Source organism: Mesoplodon mirus (assembly GCF_964341445.2).
Source record: "Mesoplodon mirus genome assembly, chromosome: 5".
In the NCBI taxonomy this organism is placed as follows: Eukaryota; Metazoa; Chordata; class Mammalia; order Artiodactyla; family Ziphiidae; genus Mesoplodon; species Mesoplodon mirus.
The window spans coordinates 135,644,338-135,649,792 of record NC_138980.1 but is presented as its reverse complement, the minus strand read 5'-3'; positions in this window follow the sequence as shown (position 1 = coordinate 135,649,792).

Sequence of the window (5,455 nt, the reverse complement as noted above, 5' to 3'; positions counted from 1 at the left end):
AGAGGCAGAGCTTTTCAAAGATGCATGACTGAAATCCCATTGAACAAAACAAACTATAGATCAGAAATGAGATGCCTTAACTGCAAAATGTCTAGTCAGATCACTGCAGATAAAAACACAATTTCTTCAAAGGAACATTCTCAAGAAAGACTACAAAGAAAGCAGAAATGAAGAAGTTAATTTATTCTAACACTACAACTAGGACAATATTTGGCATTTTCAAGTGTCAGAGAAAGAGCACCAAAAGTATAACTAAGACAGAGCCTAATAATGAACTGGACATTGAACCTGATTTTGAGTTACTAGTGAGATTCGACTCTTTAGGATGACAAGAACAGGGAGACTTTAGGCTCAGACATTACCACCAAATTTAGCTTCAGACACTTTTTTTTACCACTGAATTTTTCTTCTCTTCAGATGTGGAAGAACTGAGCTCACCACAATCAAATAACCCCACCTTTCCTAACAGAAAGTTATGTAATGAGTCTTTTTAGCCTGAATAATGCTTTTTGCCTTAGAGTCTATTTTGTCTACAATCTCTACAGGCAGAAATTCCACAGGCATCTATAGCTCATTACCATTTTTCTGACATTAATGTTACATTTCATCAGTTACTTGGGAGCAAGGTCAAATTTAGCAGCCAGATCTCCCCTTTAGTGAGGCCATCAAGGACATATCTATCATCTCCCTTCCCAAGATCTACTCCCCATGCAAAAGCCTTTGTGCTTGTGTTCTCTCTCTCCCCTCCTTCTTCCTTCCCTCCTCTCTCCACCTCCTCATCCTATCACAATATAACCAGTTACAAAATCGTGCCTGATTTAACCCCTGACTAATTTATTCCTTTTTACTTTCATCTGAGAAAGGACAGATGGATTGACCTAGAGATTATCATACTAAGTGAAGTAAGTCAGACAGACAAAGACATCATATGACATCACTTATATGTGGAATCTAAAAAAATGATACAAATGAACTTATTTACAAAATGGAAGTAGACTCACAGACACAGAAAACAAACTTATGGTTACCAAAGGGGGAAGCAGGGGAGGGAGAGATAAATTAGGGGTTTGGGATTAACACATACACACTACTGTATATAAAGTAGATAACCAACAAGGACCTATGTATAGCACAATCTTATAATAAACTATAATGGAAAAGAATCTGAAAAGGAATATATATATATACACACAGATATATATACACACATATATATGTATTTATATATATTATATATATTATTATATTAATATATATATGTTATATTAATAATATATATTATATATATCTCTCTGAATCACTTTGCTGTACACCTGAAACTAACACAACATTGTAAATCAACTACACTTCAATTTAAAAAAAAAATAAAATAAAATAGAAGATACCTTAACTCTAAAAATAATAACAATAATTCCTATCTATTTCCAGAATTTGTCTCTGTTTCAGATCTGTCAGCCAGTCCAGACTTCTCAAAAACTATCTGTTTCATAAGAAACTCACCTGGAAAGTCTACCTTGATGAATGAATCTTTGACAATTGGCTCAGGTTTTATATTTCTTTTTGAAAGTTTAGCTCAATTCCACAATTCATTTACTCAGTTTACTTCCTAGAATCAGTAAGTAAAAATTCAACTTTATAAACACAGCTGTACTTGGCAAATAAACTTAAGATAAAAAGGATCTGTTTAAAAACTTTCCAGAGTGTATTTATAAATTAACCTTGCTTCTCAATAGTTAAGATTAAATTAATCCAGTAACACTTTCTTAAATTTGATCTCTTTTTTCTTGAGATACTAAGCCTTGTGAAAATGCAAAACTCCCAGGAGGTGTAGCATTTTAGGTAGGCTACCACCAAACCCTGAATTTCTTTATATAGTTTGAGTCTATGCTTTTAAGTGCATAAAGATTGAGAACCATACATCTTCCTGGTAATTTTTAAAATAATGACACTCTTTATCCATAAAAAATGTGTTTTGCCTTAAAGCCTAATTTTTTGATACAATATAGCCACAGTGGCTTACTCTTGGTAAGAATTTGTCTAATAAATCTTTTCTCATCGCTTAACTTTCTGTCTGTCTGTGCTAGTATGTTTAGGTGTCTCTTTAATGCAACTGATTTTAAAATCCAATCTGAGCACCTCTGCCTTTTAATTGTTGAGTTTAATCCATTTATATTTATTGTAATCATACACATTCGTTTTTATTTTTCACCATGTTATTTTCTGCTTTCAACCAGCCATACTTTTACTTTGCTTGTTTCCCAACTTATATTCTTATATGAAGGGTTCATGTTATATTTATTCATATTATATATGTATTGAACCTTCGCAATTCTACCTACCGTGTTTCTTAACTACTCTTTCCTACTTTCTGTCTCTTTATGTTACTATAATTCACAATTACCCACTTTTGGATTTGTTTTTCCTGTCCTTAAAACTTTAGGCTAGGGCCTCCCTGGTGGCGCAGTGGTTGAGAGTCCGCCTGCCGATGCAGGGGATACGGGTTCGTGCCCCGGTCTGGGAGGATCCCATATGCCGCGGAGCGGCTGGGCCCGTGAGCCATGGCCGCTGGGCCTGCGCGTCCGGAGCCTGTGCTCCGCAACGGGAGAGTCCACAACAGTGAGAGGCCCGCATACCGCAAAAAGAAAAAAAAAAAAAAAACTTTAGGCTGTGTGGTAGAAGTCCTGATTCCCAGAGGGTGACTGCTTTCACCAGGGGATATAGTAAGAGTCCTATTTTATTTTATACTATGGCTATCATTGAGTCACTTAGGTTTCTCATGTCAAGAGGACAGTAGGCAAAGGAAGTACACACCCTCCATACAGGGTTAATTTACATTGATCAGCAGGAGGAGGTACAGCAGCTGTTACATAAGAAAAAAGGGAAGAATATGTTTCACACTCAGTGAACAACTGGGGCATCTCTTGATGTTCTGCTGCCCAATATGGATGGTCAGTGGATAAGTACACAATGAATAGACATGACCTCAGAAGGCCATGGTGATCAGAAGCTTAGACCCTCAGAGTTTCTGCTGGTTAAATTGCTAAGATAATGAAAGGTAGTAGCCAAGGGTGAGGAGAATCTAGAATGGGTAGTGAGGAAAGGAGATGATGAAAACTGATTGTGCTCTTAAAACTAGTTGAAGCAGCAGGGATTGCTAAGTTTTTCCACTAACTTTCCCTATATAAGATTCCTTAGAAGGAACTTCCCTGATGGTCCAGTGGTTAAGACTCTGGGCTTCCAATGCAGGGGGTACAGGTGCGATCCCTGGTTGGGGAACTAAGATCCCACATGCTGCATGGCATGGCCAAAGAGAGGGTGGGGGAGAAGATTTCTCAGGAAATGACACCTATCAGAAACCTGAAGATGCTTTCCCCAGATGGGACAAACTTAATACAAAATGTAAATGGATCTGAACATCCCAAGGGTGGACGGTAGTGGATGCTGATTTGTGCTGCTCAGAGTCCCCCCTTCCTATCCCTGACTTCAAGACCGAGACCTTTATTTCTTTGTTGCTGGGTGCATTGGTTGCTGATGGCTCACTTTTGGGTTTCTCTGGGATTTGCCTTTGGTCAAAGGGAGCTATCTTTCCCAAGTTCATAACCACTTTCAGGGGCAACTTGCAGCCAATGATTGGTTGCCATTGAGATATAAAGGCCCAGTCTTATTGTTTCAATTTGGGATATTCTCTAGGGCCATCCCAACTCCAGAGATCCTTTGGGATAGCTGAGGCTTCTGTTGCAACTGTATCATTGTATCTCCTTCTGCATAATCCTTTCTTCACTCTTTCAAAGGTGTTCCTCAGAGTGTTCTCCAGAAAAACCTCCTGCGTGAAAATCACCTCAGAATCTGTTTCCAGGAGATTCTATTCAAGACATTATCTTTTTCAGGTAATAATTATATTATCGTAGGTTACTGGGTACCTATCCTTCTGTTTTTATATCTACATCTTGAATTATAAACTCATCTTCATTGAAACTTTCCTGTGAAAATCCTGTGTGGCCTAAGCTGTGGAAGTGTCACTCCAGAGATTTCCTGTTCACTTCTGCCGAGTACTCCGGGGATATCACTGTCCCAGGACTAATTTTTATGTAAATTTCTAATCCTGACAGTTTCCAAATCATGACAGAAGTGTACATTCTAACTTCAATACAGCATAAGGCAGAGGCCTAGGATTTTTATTTTTCTGGGAATAATTTTTTTCCTTTTCCTTAACCCAGAACAGCAAACTTCATCAACTCCCTGTTAAGGTGAATGGATCTTTTTTCCTAGGCCCCTCATTATGGAGGCTACATACCTTTGAGCATCCCAGCTTCATGAAAAGGGTTAGTTTTCATTCAGTGTCTCACAGGACCCACAGCCTCATATCCTGGCCTGATTGTGTGTTAAAACCCAAACTACTAGCTATTACTGAATTGATAACCACCCATGGGGAAACTTCAGAATCATATCCTAAGCTTATAGCTCCTAATTTCAGGTACCTTGAGATTTCTACTTATTTCTTGCCAGTTGATATGTATGAATATGATTTTTAACATATTGCCAGAATCTGAAATTATCCCTAGGTAGCTTAATGTGTCCTGGAGCTAAGTTTTAGTAAGTAATGGAAATTATGAGGGCACTGGCCTTGGAACTAAAGTGGAAAAAATGATGTAACTGAGAAGGAAATGAAAAAATTCAAACTACCTCTTTCATAACAAGGCTCAGATTGGCTAGACATTAATTTGGTAAAAACTGACCTAGAGTCCTAGTGGATTTCAAGTATCACCCTCGTGGGACTGTGAAGTCCTTGAAGGCAGAAACTGTGTCTTGTTTGCTGTTGTATCCCTAATGTCTAGTTCATGCTCAGCACATATTAGATGTTCAGTAGATACTTGTTGACTAAATGAATAGGTCAGCAATAAAGTAGTGCTGTGCAAAATGATCAGATATTTAAAAATAAGAAGCAAGAATATAGCATAACATTATCTCAACACTGGTCTAGGGAGAATAATAAAAAATAGTAGAAAAGGACAATGAAAACTGAGTTATCATATTCATTCTTTCCAACGTTCCTCTAACAAATATTTATTGAGTATCTGTTATTGAATCTGGCACTGTGCTAGGTATGGAGAATGTGATAATGAGCAAAAAAGAAGGACATGGTTCCTCCCCATGTAGACACCTGGGGGAGGCAGACTTTAAATAAAAATACTAATAAGCCAAGAGTAAGTACAAAGAACAGGGTGACCAGATGTTCTGCTAGCCCAGAAGAATCTCTATTCATACCTATTGTCCCAGTGTAATTATTAATAGTGCCCCCATTCACTCTCAGAAGTGTCCCAGTTCAGATGGTCATCTTGGCTATGAAAGAGAGTTATATGTTGTTGGCCAAGTGTACAATAATGAGAGACACCTATTCAGGGACTAGAGAGAAAGCTTCCCTGGGAAAAGCAAGACTGACTGAAAAATGGTGGAT